Source organism: Podarcis muralis, chromosome 2 (assembly GCF_964188315.1).
Source record: "Podarcis muralis chromosome 2, rPodMur119.hap1.1, whole genome shotgun sequence".
Lineage (NCBI taxonomy): Eukaryota > Metazoa > Chordata > Lepidosauria > Squamata > Lacertidae > Podarcis > Podarcis muralis.
This window is the reverse complement of record NC_135656.1, coordinates 55,763,377-55,784,666: the sequence shown is the minus strand read 5'-3', so window position 1 is coordinate 55,784,666 and position 21,290 is coordinate 55,763,377.

The window sequence follows — 21,290 nt, the reverse complement described above, 5'->3', positions numbered from 1 at the left end:
CCTCCCTGCCCCCCCCCCTGCATTCCATGCCGGAGTGAGAGTCAGGTACCAAGACAAACTGCGATTGAAGCCCGTTCCCCCCCCCCTTCCCTGGGGGGAATTTGCATGGATAATTATCCTCAATCATCCTTGTTTTTCCTTCGCCTTTGATCTCCCGCTGTCGTGGGGGCTGGCTCCATTAAGACAGAGAGGAACCGGAAATGTATCCCTCACCAACTTCCAACCAAAAAAAATTCCTTCCAGTAGCACCTTAAAGACCAACTAAGTTAGTTCTTGGTATGAGCTTTCGTGTGCATGCACACTTCTTCAGATACCATGCACACGAAAGCTCATACCAAGAACTAACTTAGTTGGTCTTTAAGGTGCTACTGGAAGGAATTTTTTTTGTTTTGACTATGGCAGACCAACACGGCTACCCATCTGTAACGGCAACTTCCAACCCTTTTTACCAGCAGATGTTGTTGCACAAGTCTCATCTTCATACCAGGTTAAAAAAAACAACTTGTTGAATGTCTACTTCAGTTTCTAATGAATTTCTGCAACTATGAAAGGCACAGGACACCTTCAAAGAAAAAGATTGGCAAGCCAAGATTGAGCTACGAGGAAGTATACTCATTTTGTCAACACCAGATCCCATAAAGCCTATTGTGTATTTATTATCAGCCAGGAAGGGGAAGAGCCCTTGTATCAAATCAGGCCATTGATCCATGTACCTTAACTTTACTATGATGGCAGTGGCTTTCCATGATTTCAGGCAGGAGCCTTTAGGCCTACTGAACCTTACATAGCCGGAAAGGAACTCTTTATAAGCCAGAGACCCAAATGGTGAAATCAAATTATTACATGCAGTCGGTGGCTTTTGTATCAGACTTCGATATCCATCTGATTTCTGGTCATTGCATTTTTCTGTCTATGTTTTGCATCTCAGTCTCTACACATTTCTTAAATACAGTGGTACCTCAGGTTACATATGCTTCAGGTTACATACACTTCAGGTTACAGGCTCCGCTAACCCAGAAATAGTGCTTCAGGTTAAGAACTTTACCTCAGGATGAGAACAGAAATTGTGCTCCGGCGGCGCGGCGGCGGCAGGAGGCCCCATTAGCTAAAGTGGTGCTTCAGGATAAGAACAGTTTCAGGTTAAGTACGGACCTCCGGAACGAATTAAGTACTTAACCTGAGGTACCACTGTATATCTTTTCTTCTAACCCTTTATGGTGCAGTTCTGTGAACACTGTATTTTCTTCCTAATCCTTTTTTATTCATTTGCTTTTCCCCTGTTTGCAGTTTCGAGGTGGGTTCTGGGTGGAGGAGAACACAAGGACGGGAGAAAAGTGTTGAATTGGGCCAAAGGCTAGCATTTTCTTGCCGACAAAAGTCAGATAGATGTCTCTTGAGAAGCCCACAAGCACAGCATGGCCTGCCCACATCATTTTCTCCCACACATTAGGTATTCAGAGATATAGTGCCTCTGGAATTGGAGGCTTCACTCAACAGCAATGTCTAATGCCACTGACAACACTTTGCAGATGCTCAGGAATTATAATCTTTATTATAATTTTCCACCACCCATTTTCCATCATGGGTGACTGCAGGGGAAAGCGCAAGAGGAGGCACATGCCCCCTCTGAAATTCTAAATGCTGTTGTCTTTATTCCATTTTGTACATTGCCTTGAGATATGTATGTGGAAGGTGACTGATAATCATCATCTTAAATTCAGTTTCCACATTTCCAAAGCAACTTGCCATTAAAAAAAAAAAAACCCTCATGAAAATTTGTCAGCATTTTAAGACAAATGTATCCTAATAAGCAAATTTTTGTATGCAATTTTGACGAGTGTACGCATTTTTGCAAGCAATTTCCCCTAATGCATTTTTGTACATGTTGAAGAACTGAATTGCAAAATTCGGAGAAGCGCAAAACTCCAATCAGAAATGTGTTTCTGTTCAAGCACTGGTTTGAGAAGCAGGTATTTTCCCATTCAAGTGCAAACAAATGTAAATTTAATAAACAAAGAACACCAAGAATTATGTTTGTGAACATGGCAATCTCGTTTGCCCATGGCGGAGCATGAGTGATAAAAATAAGTTTTGAAACTAGCCTTGACTTGAGGTATACACTTTTGCTTTCTCAAACTACTCTTTTCCTCCATTATCCCAGCCTCCTTTTCTCTCTCTCTTTCATTTGACGTTAAGGTCTGAAGCAGGGCAGAAAGAAAAGTGAAAGCGATAGTAATATGCTTTATGTTTGAACGGCAACCTGAGGTTTGACTGCATTTGTTATGGAAGATGGAAGCATAACAGAGAATGGGCCTTTGAATCATCTAGAAATTGCCCAAACCTGTAAGTTCAGCCAGGATTGCAGTTGCCAGCTGTTCCTGTTTATCCCCCACCCCTGCCTGACCAGCTAAAGGATATTTGAAGACTGTTGGGGGGAAAGAAACAGTGCCTATATATTGTGTGGTACTATGGTTGCAAAAGGACACAAGCATTATTCTGGAGCTGGAAACCATCTTGAAAAGCTCTGAACCAGAAGAAGCTCTAAAAAGGTAAGTTTTGTTTTTTGTTTTCTCCAGAAATGGGGAAGGGGGGAAGAGCAGGCAAGCTTGAAAGCCTGACACACACACACACACACACCCCAACTTGCTATAGTTGGAGGCCTGTCCTTGAGACAAAATAATTTTGTGATGCTTAGAAGCTAGCTCATTGTTTTCTGACGTTCAGGTGATTCTAACCACAATGTGATGGTCCTTTTCCTCTTTGGTTTCTTTCTTCCTGTAATCTAATTGCATGGTGTACAAGAGTATATAGCAGCCAGAAAGCCTTTGTCACTGTCTTTCTGTTTTACTTTGAGAGTATGTAAATCATTTTCTGACCTGATAGTTACTTTCTAGCCTTTGGAGCCAAGTTAGTTTTTTTTCAAAGTGTGTTCATTTGCTCTGTCTGAACACTGTGTGTGTGTGTGTGTGTGTGTGTGTGTGTGTGTGTGTGCATCAAGTGTAAGACAGAGGAGAGGCTCATCCATACTGTTGTATAATGTGGAGAGTAAACTTCCTGTATTTCCATTAATTCCCAGTTGTCCATTTTACATTCTCCTCCAGCCTTCCAACACTATTTCCTCCATCAATCTTGATATTCTCTCTCCTTTTTGGAGTATCCTTAATATGAGAAAATCCAGATGGAGAGATTTTATCATCTGTAGCTTTTATATTTTATTTAACATTCAAGCATGCAGCGTTCTTGGCCTTTGTAAAGTGATCTGAGGAGCTTGTCCGATCAAGCACCTCAGGTATTTGCTTCTTTGCCTACGTGGCTTGCAACTGGAGCGAGGCATTTGCTTCAGATTCTGAATGGTGGCTGGAGCAGTGCCTAATGTTCAGGAATAAATCTTCTCTGTAGGCTGCAGACCCGTGTGTGCAAGGCTAAGCCCACTGGGATGAAAGCAGAAGGGAGAACTGTCAAAACGGTACCAAAAATTAGAAGGCTGGTGGGGAAGGGGTTAAGCAGCCCTCTTCTCTCCACCCACCTCTCCGCTTTTCTATATAAATATTTAGAACTGTTCCCTAGAGATGCTGCTTTGCTTTCCTCAAACCGGCTGCCAGGGCTTTGTTTCCCTATCTGACATTGTATGTTAAAGGTTCTGCTTTGCTCCGTGACCTCTCTCTTGAAGCAAATAAATATTGCTTGAGTCTAAAGAGAAAGCCCAGGCAGTCTGCAAACAAGTGAAAGTGGCAGTGGGCACAGTGGCAAGATTACTGGCTCTTTCTAGGGAAATGTCTGGAGTGTGAAGATTTGCTATGTTTTGCTTGAGGATGGATTTGGGATTCTCCCTCTCTTCATGTCATAAGTGTAGCTCTGCTGGCTGGAGTATAGTGTGTGATGTTAATTTGCCTGTTGTGCTGCACACTAGCACAGCGCAGGGTGTTTTGCATTGTGCAGAAAATGTCCGAATAAATCACGATGCCAGCATTCTTTTCTAATTGAAATTACAGTGCTGAGAACTGTGCTGTGTGTTGTATAAAATTACTACTGTACTGTGTTCTTTCAACTCAAAACACAAGGTGTCAGACATCACAGAGCCCTTCATCTGTTTCCAACAAGCTTTATGATTAGATGTATTTTAGGGGTAGGTTATTTGTTATCAATTTTAGCATTGTGTTGTTTTTTTCCATTTGCAAGGAAACCTTCAGTCCAGAGTAGGTTTCTCAAGCCTGAGTACAGTGGTATACCTCGGGTTACAGAGGCTTCAGATTACAGACGCTTCAGGTTACAGACTCTGCTTACCCAAAAATAGTACCTCGGGTAAAGAACTTTGCTTCAGGATGAGAACAGAAATCATGCTGCCACAGTGCAGCAGCAGGAGGAGGCCCCATTAGCTAAAGTGGTACCTCAGGTTAAGAACAGTTTCAGGTTAAGAACAGACCTCCGGAATGAATTAAGTTCTTAACCTGAGGTACCACTGTAATGGCTTCATTCTCCATTGGCAATAACGTTTCCAACAGTCTGCTCATCAGTAAACAGTAGCAAAACATAACAGCTTTAAGTAGTTAGAAAACAATTATTCTCCCTAACATAAACCAATTCTCTAACACACATTATCCAGTGTTTTTGTGCAATACGCTGTGAAACATGTAACAGTCTAGGAGTGAAGCCCTTACTTCTTTCGTTATCTAACTCTTTTGAGAATGGAGCATCACATTTGCTTTTTATCAGCACTCTTCTGTTTACTAGAACTAGAGAAAAATACTGGGATTATTTATTTTCTTTTTCTGGCATTCCAAATGGCTTTAGATGAGGTGCAGCCAACATGAGGCTCTCAAAATATCTTGGACTACAGCACCCATCATTCCTGACCATTTCCCATGCCGGCTGGGGCTGATGGGAGTTGTGGATCATTTCCAGACAACCTCCTTCTTGAACATGCATCCCGATTTATTTGCACAAAGTTCGCAGGGTGATGGAACACTGGCTGTTTAATGAGCATTCAGTCTGATTTGTTTCCAGGGTGGTTATATGCTGTTGCACCAAGAAAATCTTATCCCACACTTCATTTTCCTGGCACTTTCCTTATTGCAAAAAGTCTGTTTTGAATTTGCTGGTATGCGATTGAATCCCACCCTGGTCTGAAAGTGCCTATAGTCCAAAACTATGTTGACTGCCCCTGCTTTCAACCCATTAGCTCAACTCAGTCATCACACTACACCACGGTTTGTGATAACTATAATGGTTTGAGTTTGAGACCCACTACGGTGTGAGGACTGGTTTGAGCATCAGACTAGGACCAGGCTTCAAATCCACACTCAGCAATGAAGCTCACTGGGTGACCTTAGGCCAGCCACTTTTTCTTAGCCATACCTCCCTCATAGGGTTGTTGTGGGGATTAAACGAGAAGGGGGAGACTTGTATATGCCACCTTGAACTCCTTGGAGGAATAAACAAAGAAATAAACATACAACAGGCAAACTGTGGTGTGTGAGTAGGTGTAATGATAAACATGCTTGTCTGCTTGCACTGGGTACCTGAAATCTGCAACGGCACTGCAGTCACCCAGCTTTCTGGGCTTTGTGAAGAACTGCCCACTATCCGCTTTTCATGGAGTGAAATGATAAGACCTCTGCATTCTGTATACAAAAGGAAAAAGTGTAGCTATACTGCACACCAAAGAAACTTCAAGTGAGCTTTAAATCGAAGAGTGTGTGGGTTGTACTTAGCACAGGCCCTCCGACTGTTGTTAAGCCATCATTCCCATCCTCCCCAAACACTGGCTGTGTTGGCTGGATCTGATCAGATCCACAGGATTCCTCACCCCTGACTTAGCATGATGCTTATTCTGCGCTCAGCAGATGGGCATTCTTCTGTGGGCATGCACTGTGGAACAGGGGCACAGTTTTGCCTCACCTAAAAAATGTTGTTTAGCTGAAGTGGCTAATCAGAGGCAGCTGCTGTATTCTCCAAGGGTTTCATAACAGTCCGTCCTTAGTGTAATCTAAAGTAAACAGGAAGGATCCTCTTGTTGCATTGTCATGCTGGCGGAGGCCACAGCCTGGAGAGGCTGAAGGCTGCTGCACACAAACACGCATTTCCTCCACAGATACTGTCGCCTCCATGTAGCAATAATGCTTTATATATATAGGTAAAGGTACCCCTGCCCTCGGGCCAGTCTTGACAGACTCTAGGGTTGTGCGCCCATCTCACTCAAGAGGCTGGGGGCCAGCGCTGTCTGGAGACACTTCCGGGTCACGTGGCCAGCATGACAGCGCTGCTCTGGCGAGCCAGAGCCGCACACGGAAACGCTGTTTACCTTCCCGCTAGTAAGCGGTCCCTATTTATCTACTTGCACCCAGAGGTGCTTTCGAACTGCTAGGTTGGCAGGCGCTGGGACCGAGCAGCGGGAGCGCACCCCGCCGCGGGGATTCGAACCGCCGACCTTTCGATCAGCAAGCCCTAGGCGCTGAGGCTTTTACCCACAGCACCACCCACGTCCCGCTTTATATATACCATCATGTGTTTGGTTCTGTGGGTTAGCAGGCACAGCAGGGAGAACGGATGGCTTTTCTGTGATAGTACGGCAAAAGAAGAGCGAGGCACATGGTGGTCTATGGGGCAGTTCTCCCACATGGTGAGGAACTTGGTATCAAAATGCATATGGTGAAAAACAGGCCTAACTAGCAAATTGGCAGAAGAACCAGGCAGGAGTTACATAACCTTTCTGATTAAGAAAAGGTGCTTTAGTGGGTGGTCCGGCGAAATCATTCTGCAGATAACAGGCAGCACATAACACAGCCCACAAAAACATAGACCAGTGTGGGTTCAGAGGAGAAGCCCAGTCTGCATAGGGTGGGCCTAAGGCTGGAGGACTTGGAGGTGGAGAAAAGATGCTTTGAAATGACATGTTCTCCCCTCCCCTATTCTGAAGGTAAAGGAAATTGTGGGGCTGGGGGAGAGGGGTTGCTAGATGTTGTGGTTAGACTTCTTCCAGAGAGGTGGAATAAAGACCTCTTAATGGCATTTTGGTGTCTTAAAAATATATATATCCACCAGGCATGCCTCCCTGGAGAGAGCATTCCACAGGCCAATGTGAAGGCCTGTTCTCTCATTAATAGTTTTGCTTTACTGACCCTGTGAATTTTGTTGCAATAGAGCAGTAGACCAACACAGGAACCTGGCTTTTAGCTATTCGCTTGTAATGTATTTGAACCAGCAGGTGGCAGCATCCAACCACAATTTGTATGTAGTTTGTGCATGTGTGTCAAACGTCTTCTGAATTACGGGTTATTTGAGTGAAACAACCCATAATCCCTTGTTTGGAAATAATGCCAGGGGTCAATGTTTGCTGCATGTGGAGGACCAAAGCAAACATTCATGATACTCTATTATTAAACACTGCTTACCTGTAATATGTGAATGAGGCCAGTGGGTGGTGCATGTATGTAACTGAACACAGCATGTCATGCTTCTGGACTGCATTCCATGAGAGCTTATGGCCTAGTAAATCTGTTAGTCTTCAAGATGGCGCAAGACTCATTTTTTTATTTTCCTTCAGTGTCTTGTTCTCAGAGTGATGAACCAGGACCTGGGTGCAAGAGTGCTCTCCCCTCTTGGGGTTTCCAGCAATTGGTATTGAGAAGCATTACTGCCTCCAACCAAGGAGACAGAGCTTAGCCATCATGTCTAGTAGCCACCGATAGCCTTATCCTCCATGAATTTGTCTAATCCAAATTGGTGGCCTTCACTGCCTCCTGTGGAAGCAACTGTGGAGTTCATACGGAGCTCCTGGTCGTCTCACGGACTATTGACCCGTACACCACTAATCCACTGCCACCAACCAGGTCTTCCCTGGTAAAATCACTTCAGTCTCAGTCAAGTTCTCAATTAATAAAGAAGAGTTTATTTTATTTCAGACACAAAATTTTACAGCATTCCAAACGTTGTTGCTCTTTACTTTCTTAGTCTTATTTCCCTCTATCTCTTCTACCTCCCCACACTCAAGAACCCACTGCCCTAACTGTCTCTCTATTACCAACTGCCTTTCCCAACCAGCCAACCCACTAAAACCAACCAACAACTCCCAACCAACTCCTCCCAGAACTGGTTTTATAGTCCCACTGACTCCACCCCTCCCCCGGGTCCTGTCTGTGCAACCTATTTAACTATTTCCCCTCCAGCACTCTCTCATATATGTTAACGTCACAGCAACTTCTGCCGCTTATGTGCTGTGTGAAGAAGTCCTTTATTTTAGAGTTTGTAAGGGACCCTGAGGGTCATCTAGTCCGAGCCCCTGCAATGCAGGAATTTTTTTTTGCCCAATCTGGGGCTTGAACCTGCGACCCCGAGATCCTCATGCTCTGCCAAATGAGCTGTCCCAGGTGACTTCCAGTCTCTTAGGTATCCTGGTCCTGAATTGTTTAGAGTTTGAAATGTCAGTAACGAAAGCTTGAATGTTGTTTGATGGCTGGTGCAGATCTTTCAGCCCTGGTGTAATATGTGCAAAGCTGGGTGTTCCACTGAGCACCCTCAAAGCGACATTTTATACTAACATCACCTTCTAAACCAACAGGAGCACCCAGGAGCGCCCTGAGTGTGGATCACTGTGGAAATACTATATTGAGTTGTAGCACCAAAACCAAATTCCTAGGATCAGAATGTGCTCGGCCTCAGAGGCACCTTGTTCCTTCATTCTCACTATGTATCCCCACTTGGTAGATCTTGCACTTTAAAAAATAACAAGAAGACTCCGCAAGCCTGAAATCTTCCCACCTTTGCTATGAAGGGAGAGGCACAGAAGAAAGGAACTTCCTGTGTGATTTGCACCTTCATCTGCTCATTTTGGTGATATGAGACAGACGTCTGTAAAGTTTTTTTTTTTATTTCTTAAAATGTCCCTTAAACATATAGTAGTGTGCAATTTCTTTCCTGCACACACCCCCACCTATCTTTTGTGCTGAACACAATACTTGGGGAAGCCTGAATTTCTCAACAACTTGTCATTTCTCTCCTTCTGCAAAATCTCCCAGGATGGTAGCATTTCCTATTTATAGGCTTCTTTGAACTAAATATGTTGAAATATCCAGTAAGTGTTACATTTGAACAGCACTACTTTTGTGGAGAGGGGTTATAATAAAAACCAAAAACAACATCAGTGATTCATGGAGGGTCACGAAAGCTCTACAATGTGACCTATATTAGGAATATTCTACAGGCATTGGAAATCAGCAGTAGATAATAAATTGGTCTTAAAGTACTTTATTTTAAAACACGACAGGCTTGGATTGCAAGAGAGTGGTAGGCTCATGGTGACCCAGTGGGTTTCAGGGCTGAGTGGGGATTTGAACCCAGAACTCGTACATCCAAGTCTGTTGCTGTTTTCACTGCAGCTCACTCACTCTTCCTTTGTGGTGTAGTACAGTGGTACCTCGGGTTAAGAACTTAATTCGTTCTGGAGGTCCGTTCTTAACCTGAAACTGTTCTTAACCTGAGGTACCACTTTAGCTAATGGGGCCTCCTGCTGCCGCCACCACGCGATTTCTGTTCTCATCCTGAAGCAAAGTTCTTAACCTGAGGTACTATTTCTGGGTTAGCAGAGTCTGTAACTTGAAGCATCTGTAACCCGAGGTACCACTGTACTTTGTGTTGTACTGGGACCTGGGCAACCAGAGTTCAAATTCAAGGAAGCTCACTGGGTGACTGTTATGGTTGTTATGAGGGTAAGATTTAGATCCACTAATGCTGCTTTGCGCTGGGGGGGGGTGTAGATATAATATATAAAGTGAAGCAGGTTACTACTTAGACACATCCGAGTCTTCCTTAAAGAACTATAGTCCCCTTGCCCTGCCTTCAATGTCCTTCCCTGTTTCCTATCCCCAGGATGTCCACACCATGTAAGACACAGCTAACAAAATTAACCACTGAGCTGTAGTTCAGTGGATAGAGCACTTGCATTGCATGCAAAGATTTCCAGGATCAGTCCCCAGGCAAGGCTTGGCAAGAGCACTGCTGCCAGCCAGTTTAAACAGTGCTGAACTAGATGAGCCCAATGGTCTGTGTCAGGGCCGCCTCAGGTCCCAGCTCAAAAGAGACCAACGCCAAGTCCACTTTATTTACAAAAGTCTTTATTGAAGCACATTGTGTGTTCCACAGCCGAGGCGTGCAGCCCCACGTCTGTTACGCTTAGACCGCTGAAGTCCCCTCTGAATCAGTCCCGCCTCTACACCAGTTTAAGAGGCTTGTGCTGGACCACCTCTTCCTGTCCTTCCTTTTCCGCAGGGTCTTTCTGCCCCCCTGGGTTCCTCCCCTCCTGGATTCCCCTGACGCTGAGTCCCCAGACGCCTGCTCCCCCCTCCTCCATGCTTTGGGACCAGGCTCCTCCTCCGGGGTCTCCGCATTTCCGCGCGCCTCCACATTTGAACTTGGCGCGCGTTCGCTACCTCTGACCTTCCTCTTGACAGTTACACTACTCTCTGTACTACTTTCCGCCCCTTCCGGCAGGACGTCTTGCCCCGATCTCCTTCCCCCCTCTGCTTCCTGCTCTGCTTCGTCTGTCACACTGGGAACTCCACCCTCTTCACTCCGTTCCGGCGGGGAAGCCGGCCCCGATCTCCAACTCCCACTCGGGGTTCCCCTGCTGCTCCCCTGCTCCTGACGAGTCCCCCCTGTGACTCCCCTAGGCCTGACCAGGGGCGCCCCCTTTTGGGAATCCTCCGATTCACTTGAAAGACTCATGGAAACCCTCAAGTCATTGTCATCCTCCTCCTCCTCGTTCTGGGATTCTTCCCCCTCACTCTCAGTCTCCTCCCTCATCTGTGCCTCTCTCCCTGAACCCCTCACAGTCTGGCTATAAGATATGGTGTAGAATGCACCTTCATGTGCTCAACCAACAATCAAGAGTGGACTTTTCCTGGTTTAAAATCTTGACCCTGTTACAGGAGGGCCATTCTCTGTTTGCCTGGGTAGGCAGGCATGAGCAGGAGTCACCTAGGTGTCTTCTATATTACTCCTTTGATGCCCTAAAAACTGTGCTGAGTTTGTCTTTGTTTATTTATATGTCCTTCTCTGGTCTGCACTGCACACTGGTCCCTGATTAAGCAAATGGGCATAATGGATTCCCCCCTTCCTATGAATCTTGTGACAGTGGGTGCTTCCCATCTGACACCAGTCCAGTGGGTGACAGAATTGCCCCAAACCTGACAAGGGGAGCCCTGGTTGAGATGTGTATACTTGCCCCACCCCCCAGAAAGTCTATAGTAAATGTTGTACAATGTGCGACACCAGCTGTGTGGAGAAATCACCACTATAAAAGCCAAGGCTAACTCTTTCTGCCTTCCTTAAACAGCTGCTGTGGTGTAGAGAGCCAGCATGGAGCAGTGGTAAGCATGTCAGACTGGGACCCGAGAGACCAGGGTTCAAATCCCCACTTGGCCATGTAGCTCATTGGGTGACTTTGGGCCAGTCACTCGTTCTCAGCCTAACCTGCCTCACAGGGTTGTTGTTTTGGAGGGACTTGAATAAGGAGGGGGAGAAACATGTAAGAAGAAAAAGGTGGACTGTAAATGCAATAAATCAGGCATGTCCAAATTCAGGCCTGGGGGCCTAATCCGGCCTGCCGGTTGGGTTAATTCGGCCTCTGCAACAGTTAATTTCAATCCTAAAAGAAGCTCAACAACTTTAATCCTAAAAAAAGCTGAACAACTCTGAGGTAAAATCCTTAAAAAACAACTTCGGTCGACCCTCACGCATGTTCACTTCATCAAATCTAACCCTCTTTGGAAAAAAGTTTGAACACCCCTACATGAATAAGCTATTTCACTCTTCACGAAGCGCCTTTTCAATAGCTCTGATAATTCAGCGACTTGAAGCTCTCAGCTCCTATGTTAATCATAGTTTGCTGTCCTCAAGAATAACTTCTCCACCCTTTCCTATAAGCTGGAGATTATTTATCAGAAGGGAACCAAAGCTGCCATGGGTGCTATTTATCGCTTCATACAGGAGGGTTCCTGGCTACAGATGAGGATTCTTTCATTTTTATTCATTAATATATGGTTAAGTATAGCAGGGGTCTTCTGGCCTTTAGCCCTTAGGCATTGTTGGTGTGAGTAAATTTGCTTATGCCAACATAGGTCAAATTCCAAACCTCTTGCTACAAATGGGACCAGGCAGTATCTTCTCTATGTCTTCATGGGTGGCATAAGGTCAATTAACTGGAAAGATGCAAAACCTGCCTTGCCACTTGCTACGGGAAGAGGCAATATACCTTCTGCTTTATATGCCAGCCTTATCAGAGTGGACCTTCTTATCGGCACGAAAGCCTTTGCTCTGCTGCTTTGCGTGTTGTCTCGTTTTCCTTAAGACTGGCAAGCTTTATTATGACTGATTGTGTACACACTTGGAATGCCTGCTTGTTTCTGCACGCAGGTGAGGCTGAAAACAAGGCACCATTTCCCCCTTTGTGAGTTTGCAGATATTTGATTGTGACTAGTTTTGGGCCTTTGCCTAGGAGTCATCCATGCGGAGCTGACTGACCCAGGTCAAAAGCAGACGTTCTTCTCAGGGCAGTAGTAGAGCTAAATATAGTGTTTACTCAGCTGGTTGGACACATACGAAACAGGAAGGCAAGCAAATGGGCAGGAACTTGATAGAAACATATACTAATTTTGTGTGGTGTGGAGAATTTAGAATTTGGGGCTACCTGGTGAGGCTGAATTGGAAAATTCAGGTCGGAGAAATTAAAGCACTTCTTTGCACAGCACATAAGAGAACTGTGGAACTCACTCCCACAGGACATAGTGATGGGCACCAAATTGGATGGCTTTGAAAGAAAGCTGCTTATGCGAGCTGCACATGTGTAAGGTAGCTCTGTTTAAAACAGTCAGAAGGTTCAGAAGACAGACATTAAGAGAGAAAGAAGATTCTTGAACCTTACCTGTGAAGCTGGAAAGAGAGAGGAGGAAAACAGTGCAATTTGTAGTCAGAGTAGTGTGATGAGATGGAATTTGATAATTCAGAGTAGGGCTTTCAGTGTGGTTGCCCCCGTTTTGTGAAACAGGATTTCTGTTGAAATATGGCAGGCGCTCACCATTTGCACTTTCCATAAACAATTGAATAATTTTTTGTTCTGACAAGCTCCCCCAGCTGAATGAATAGGTTACTTGCCCTCACTTTGTACTGCACTTTTTTTATTATGTTTTGAACGTCACCCTGAGACACATGTGCGGAAGGTGAAATAATAATGATAGAGATGGTGTAGAAGAGGACATTTCAACTTTTTATTAACATTCCTACTAAATGTTCAGTCTTCTACACAACTGTTAATGGCTCACGAATGTTGTACCACACCCTTTTATATGTGATTGGTCACTATACATGAGACAGGATTTTCTGCCTGGTTTGGTGGCATCCCACAATTACTGTACTTTTCCATGTATAAGACGAGGTTTTTTTTTACTGTAATATAATTATCAAAATTGGGGGTCATCTTATACACGGAAAGTGCAGATGGGGGATTGGCGATTGGTTGCAGCCGTGAGCAGGAGCTTGTCAGCGGTGATGGTGTGTGTGATTGGTGGCTGCAGCAAGGGCTGCTTTTGATTGGGCATGTGATTGCCAGCTGCTGGTAGCGAGTGGGCAAATGCTTGTCTGATTCAGCAATGCATGATTATCAGCATCTCCCCCCCCCCCTCCAACTTCGGGCAATCCTCCCCCAAAAAAGCTCAACAACTCTGGGCCATTTCCCCCCATTTTCTTTCATTGGAGTCCCCCAAAATAGGGGGGTGTTATACACAGGGGCATGTTATACCCGGAAAAATATGGTAACCCACATATTTCCAAACAGAACCTAAAATGTCAAGCATTTATTAAAGCGGCAATTAGTCCATTTGCATGGCACCTATTAGCTTGCATGGAACTCACAAACACACCAATGATGTGAGATGTCCCTGATATTTGCAGCTTTGTTGTTGTTGTTGTTTGTTGTTTAGTCGTTTAGTCGTGTCCGACTCTTCGTGACCCCATGGACCAGAGCACGCCAGGCACTCCTGTCTTCCACTGCCTCCCGCAGTTTGGTCAAACTCATGTTGGTAGCTTCGAGAACACTATCCAACCATCTCGTCCTCTGTCGTCCCCTTCTCCTTGTGCCCTCCATCTTTCCCAGCATCAGTGTCTTCTCCAGGGAGTCTTCTCTTCTCATGAGGGGGCCAAAATATTGGAGTCTCAGCTTCAGGATCTGTCCTTCCAGTGAGCACTCAGGGCTGATTTCCTTAAGAATGGATAGGTTTGATCTTCTTGCAGTCCATGGGACTCTCAAGAGTCTCCTCCAACACCATAATTCAAAAGCATCAATTCTTCGGCGATCAGCCTTCTTTATGGTCCAGCTCTCACTTCCGTACATCACTACTGGGAAAACCATAGCTTCAACTATACGGACCTTTGTTGGCAAGGTGATGTCTCTGCTTTTTAAGATGCTATCTAGGTTTGTCATTGCTTTTCTCCCAAGAAGCAGGCGTCTTTTAATTTTGTGACTGCTGTCACCATCTGCAGTGATCATGGAGACCAAGAAAGTAAAATCTCTCACTGCCTCCATTTCTTCCCCTTCTATTTGCCAGGAGGTGATGGGACCAGTGGCCATGATCTTCATTTTTTTGATGTTGAGGTTCAAACCATATTTTGCGCTCTCCTCTTTCACCCTCATTAAAAGGTTCTTTAATTCCTCCTCACTTTCTGCCATCAATGTTGTGTCATCTGCATATCTGAGGTTGTTGATATTTCTTCCAGCATCATATAAACCTTAGGGTGCTATCATATCCCTTTGATATGCATTCCATCCATATGCATGGCAGTTGCTGTACCATTCCCTACCTTCCAGCTAACATTTTCTATCACAATTAAGCTTGTCAGGCCTTGTTTAATAGCACCAAACCTGTTTTTATGTGTAGAGTAAAACGTATGTATCCTAAGTTAGGAATTCAAAAGGAAGAGGGCTTGATTGTTTTGACAATAGCATCCATTTGGTAGCTATTAAGGCTGGCAAATGCGTCATGTTATATGTGGCACCCGCTAATCTGGGAGTCGGGAACCTGTGTCACCCTCCTGGTGTTGCAAAACAACAACTCCCATAATCCTGGATCAAAGGCCATGCTGGCTTGAGCTGATGGGAATTGTAGTCCAAAAACATGGGCACAACTATGACTCTAGTCCATATACGTGCAAAAATGCAGCAGGCATTTTGCACCTGAACCTCCTGAAATTTGAACCCTGGCTATTTAGGGATGGCAAGCAATAAAGTAAAACAATTAGCTCTGTGGCACGTTAAAAAGAGGAAATGTATTGTGGCATCAGCACTTTCATCAATTTGTTGCTATGAATGGTAATAGTTCTGTTAAGAAACATCTCTGATACTGTGGAATGGACTTTCATTTGCAAGTTAATGATTCCCCATACGCAATCAAGATAAAACAGAGACAGTCCCAGGTAAGGTGGTTGACTGCCACATTATCCTCCTTTACTACTGAAAAGCGTTAAGTTCATTCACCCATGTTGGAAAAAGAATTAGAATATACACTGTGAGAAGTTGGGAAGTGGGTCTGATCTGAGAGCATCTCCTCTCTGAGGCAGACATAGGTACCGTACAGACATTATAGCACTCCCTTAACTTTTCCATACATCTTTGCTGTAGATGTAATTGCTGGGAACACTCATGTCACTTGAAAGTAGTTGGGAAAGTGGTCTCAGTTGAAACAGAAACACTTACTATGTCTAATTGAATAGCCACTGAAGAGTATTTTCTTGCTGCTGAATAACTGCCCAATTTTGCATCTCTGTGAAAATAAATTGTGGGTTGATTTTAAATTTTGAGTTGCTATTATAGTTGTTGAATTTGCTGAATGTCTTCAATATGTATCTCTAGGTTAAATACTGTATTGGCTGGGGTTGTAAACTGATTCTTTTGGGGTGGAGAAAGAATTGTGCATAGGGAAGACTGAAGAGGCCACTTTTGATTTTTCGGTTTCTCTTTCTTCCAGTCTCAAGTTCAGTTTTCCAGATCCATTTACTTTTTTTTTTTAAATGTCCTATGAAAATTAGGTAGCATTCTACTGCAAATTTCTCCTAACATACACATTTTTGCAAAGCAGCTATACCTGGCACTATACATTTTTATGTTATTTCTAGTAATATGTGGGGGGTTTTTAATGCACACTTTACCTTAGTATATGCATTTCGTAGACATTACTTAGAGGGATAATTACAGTGCAAGATTTGGGCAATTGCAAATTTCCAAGGACGCCTGTGAATAAGTTTGCGTATTATTTCAGAAAGTGGAATGTAGGAATCTTTGCCTTCCACTGTGAACAGAATCAAATTCCTCTCTAGTCCCTAGTGTGCACCAGACGGGCAGATGTAGCAGCCCTGTACTGAATGAGGACACCTTTTAGGGCACAGAATTATGCTGAAGATCCATTGGCATGGTGGTGGAAGGATTTGGTGTTGAAACACCACCACCAAAAAAAATGTCATAAAGTACACATCGTGTATCCTCTGATGCAGTGGATTAGTATGTCTGGCTGTTAGCCAGAAGGTTGGTGGTTCGAGCCCACCCAGGGATAGCTGTAGGGAGGATTCCTGCATTGCAGGGGGTTGGACTAGATGACCCCTGGGGTCCCTTCCAACTCTCCAGTTCTATGAGTCTACAATTCTATATGCCTGATGGAAGAGCCACTCCATCAGCAAGGATATGTTGCCAGAACAGCTAAAATGGGACAGAACTGTGGGCAGGGTGCATTTGTTTTTCATTAAATGTACACACACCAACCAGAGGAGCATGTCTCTTTCAACAGCCTCATTCACCCAAACACAATCCTTACTTTTGATTGAAGGTTTGCTTGCTGTGGTTATTTGGTACTCTCCCAGAGCTGGGATTGACCAATCGATTGGTATTTTCCCAGGGTAGACTTATTTCTTGCTGCATGCAAAGTAAACTATATGGTGCAATATTATGGTGGAAAAACCATCTGAACAGAACTCCACTGACTCATGTGGAGCAGGCCTCATGCTCTTCGCATTCATGCAGGGGGATTTTGACATCTAGCTTTGTATTTTGATTCTGGCCATGTGGAAGAGCTCAACATCTTCGGGGATGGTTGCTCCAGACAAACCATGATAACCTCTGTTTGTCTTCCTAAATGTGTTATGGCTTCTGTAGCCACATGTTGTGTAGCTATAGAAGTAAAAGGCTTCTTTAATTAAGGAAACATTCCCGTATCCTTGTCCAAATAGCCGATTCTTGTTTCATAACTACTCACTCCTGTGCTTACGGCGAAAATAAAGCAGTAACAGCAGTTGCATTTGTTTTGCCCCTTAAATTATATTGCTTAAACAAATTGTAATTTTAAAAAAATAACCCTTCAGTTAAGGGAAAGATGTCACAAAGGCTGCACTTGCATTTCACGGTGTTTCAGCTCCACAGTTTATAACCCCAGTTGCACGTCCATGTATATACCAGCAAACTAAGTATAACATCTCATGAATCCAATAAAATAGGACCTAGACCACAAAAACATTTGCCAGCACAATCCTAGAGTGTTTATGTAGAAGAAAGTACCACTGAATTCAGTGAGACTTACTCCCAGCGAAGTGGATACATATTGAAGCAGAGGAGTCCTGTGAAGGCCAGGGAGTCTCTCATGGAGGAAATGCCACTTCATAAGAGACCTTTTTTTATCTCTTTACTTGTGGGCTGCATTGTTGAAACTTTTGGAAGCTGCCTTACTTTGCTGTGCAAAAACACCACAAACCCCTCTTACTGTGTTTGTGAGAGCTTTGTGAGCTTTAATATAGACTCTGCAGGGAAGAAGACAAAGATGAAGAAGAAGCCTTTTAAGAACATAAGACTTGCGTTGGGCCAAGAGGTGATGGGGTGGCTTCTCCCCACTTTTATACTTAGTCTTCTTTTTGTTACAAATTTCCCTTCCCTTATTTTCCCTGTGTCTTTTATTTAGGGTGACACAGATTCTGCGTTTGTGTGTGTCAGGAGGAGACCGCTAAGCCTTGTGGAATAACTCACTGAGTTTTAAGCATTTCCCTGGAGCTAATGTGAGGTGTATTCTGTTACTTAGATGACAACTTAACTGATTTTTAAATGATCTTATTTACAAGTAGTAGGGGGCATGCCAAATGATAAAAGAGAAGGCAGACCTCACCTTAGTTAAAAGTTAAAAGCAATGGGTTACTATCACAAGCAGATGGATATGGGAAGAAGAAGAAGAAGAAATAAATGAATGTGAGCTTTGCAACTGACTCATTGCTGAGTTTTGAACCTGTGTTTCTCAGCACATATTGCTGTCTAACTGTGGCCACAAGGAGTGATGTAAGCCAGCTTGAGTTGTGAGCTGGCAGTTTGCCTCTGAAAGCAAATCACGTGATTTTGAGGAAAGCTCAGCAGCCTGCTGGGTGTGCTTGTTTGTTTTGCACTAAAGCGGGGGAGGGAAACCCGGTTAGTATACAGTAGATGCAACAATCTTCTATCTTTCATTTGGTTTTTTGTGTTTCCAGGGTGCAGAGTGTGTAGGTTAAATGGAAATCATGTCCCACAAAGAACCTATGATGTTCACTTTGGACAATTAAAACTGCAAACACGCTTACTAAGCAGTAAACAACATATAACTCAGTGGGACTTACTCCTGGGTAACCTAGCTTAGAACTGCAACTGAGCTAACAATATACAGTGGTACCTCAGGTTACATACGCTTCAGGTTACAGACTCCACTAACCCAGAAATAGTGCTTCGGGTTAAGAACTTTGCTTCAGGATGAGAACAGAAATCGTGCTCCGGCGGCGCGGCAGCAGCGGGAGGCCCCATTAGCTAAAGTGGTGCTTCAGGTTAAGAACAGTTTCAGGTTAAGAACGGACCTCCGGAACGAATTAAGTACTTAACCTGAGGTACCACTGTATTGTTTCAAAAGTCAGGTACTTGGCCCTCTCTCTGCCAAGTGGCAGCAAGAGCCCATTGGGACACAGGCAAACACACAGCGTCTGTGTCCCTTTGGAGAATACAGTCATACCTTGGGTTACAGACGCTTCAGGTTGCGGGGTTTTTTTGGGTTATGGAACCGCCGAAACCTGCAAGTACCGGAACGGGTTACTTCCGGGTTTTGGGTTCGCACATGCGTAGAACACCATATTGCACTTTGCGCATGTGCAGAACCACCGAATCGAAGCCTGCAGATGTGCAGATGTGCCGCTGCGGGTTGCGAACGCTGCAGGTTGTGAACACTGCAGGTTGCGAACATTCATCCCGCATGGATCACGTTCGCAACCCGAGAGTCCACTGTAGAAGACATATGGCTTATTCACCTATTTACACCTTCAGTCTGCATGGAGGGAGTCCAGATCTTACACCATGGCCCATGGCACTGGTGGCAATCTTCTCTCTGTCCTTCTTCCTCCTTCTTCCCAGGAATCCCTGCTTCAAAACTCCCTTTTCCTGTCTGCTCAAACATATACCCCATCACCATGGTAACAGCTCTCACACACCCCAGGCTAAAGGATTCCTCTCCTCAGTGGCCCATCATTGTTCCCTTAATGGCTCTAGTTTGGCCAGGCTGGTTTACATAAGCCAGCCCAGAAATTTCCTGAATTCCCCGTCTGGCACAGTTCTGCACTTTAATCCATATCCCAATTAATCAGAACCCTGGCATTTATTAATTTCTAGGGTTTGCCATATCTATAACAATATCAACATCAAATGCAGTCCTTTCCCCCATGTGACTTAATGATGAGAAATAATCCAATGACTGACTGTAGTCCACCATGGTGAATTCTCTGCTTTAAAAAATGCAGGTTGTTGGGTGTTATTTTGGGAACACATCACGGATGCAACGCTGCACACGGTATTTCAAATTTTGTCACACATTGACAGCACTTACACATGGAATAGAAGGGAACCCACAAGGGAGGGGGGAGGTTGTAGACCCCATGTTTTCGGAAGGAGGGTTCCTGTGTTAGCATCCTATGAGCTGTAATAAAAATTTTAAGGTCTTACATATATAATAAATGTTCATAAATGTACCAAGCAAACACGTACATAAATATATAAACCACATGTCTGAAGCAGCACAGGAAGACAGTCCTGAAACCATTTTGACTCCTAAACTGACCAAATGTTTCTCTGAAAGGAGGGAGGGGGTGAGGGAACCTTCCCAATTGTCTCAGGAAGTGGGTAATCACCATCTCAAAGGAATGGCCAGACTACCAGAAAAGGCAATCAGATAAGGCATTATCAGATAACCTGGCAGACAGGAAAAACAACAACATTCAAATTTCTGTTGTAGACCACCTTTTCTGTGATGTAGGTGTGTTTGTGAGGGGTGGTCTTGGGCTACACCCCTTCTGTGATTTATGTATGATATATGGAGGGGTGGTCTTGAGCTCCAGGGCAGGGAATTTCAAAATGTCTATATAAGGGCAAGCACACATGGTTTGGGGTCCTCCTCCTCTCTCCTGTGTGTGGGGGGAGACTCTGTTGCAACAGTTTAATAAAGATCAGGCTTACTAGCTGCTTTGCTTCTCAATATTCTCTGGTTGGCCTCTGTTATTTTCTCTTACCGATGGAGAACCTGCAAAGGACTCTATAAGGGCTCTTGTGTCTCCCATAATGGAATAAGGGCAGATTTTGTTTACAACAGAGCCAAGCTCCTCAAAAGTGATTATTTGCTTTGACCTACGACTAAACAACAACATGCCTTGCAGCTGCAAAGTTCTGGTGTTAATTGGCCTCTAAGTAGCAAATGACTTAGCCTAGTGGGCCATTATCTGTAGAACCAGCTCCACCCCTCCCTCAGGCTGAATTGCAATTTCAATCCAATTTCCACTGCTAAAGGCATTTCTAAGGATGGTCTTCCTCCTCCCTCCATTGTTCAAGCTTGGAACAGGCTTCATTTGAAGGAAAAATGCTACTGCTTTGGCAAGGACCCTAGTATTTTGAAACTGAGGGCTTTTCATTTTATTTCTGCATGTTTATGACTCTACCCTGTAACTTCCTTTTATTTCACTTGTGGGCTGCTTTATTATAAGCTGCTTTACTTTCCTGTGCAAAATAACTCAAACTCCTTTTACTCCCTCTCTGTATCTGTGTGTGTGTGTGTGTGTGTGTGTGTGAGAGAGACAGAGAGAGAGAGAGAGCGCTTTGTGAGCTGTAATTTACTATCTGTAAAAACAACAACAACGAAACAAATTTAAGACCAAAAGAACACAAGATGAGCCTGCTAGATCAGACCAATGACCCATTTAGTCCAGTGTATCTGAAG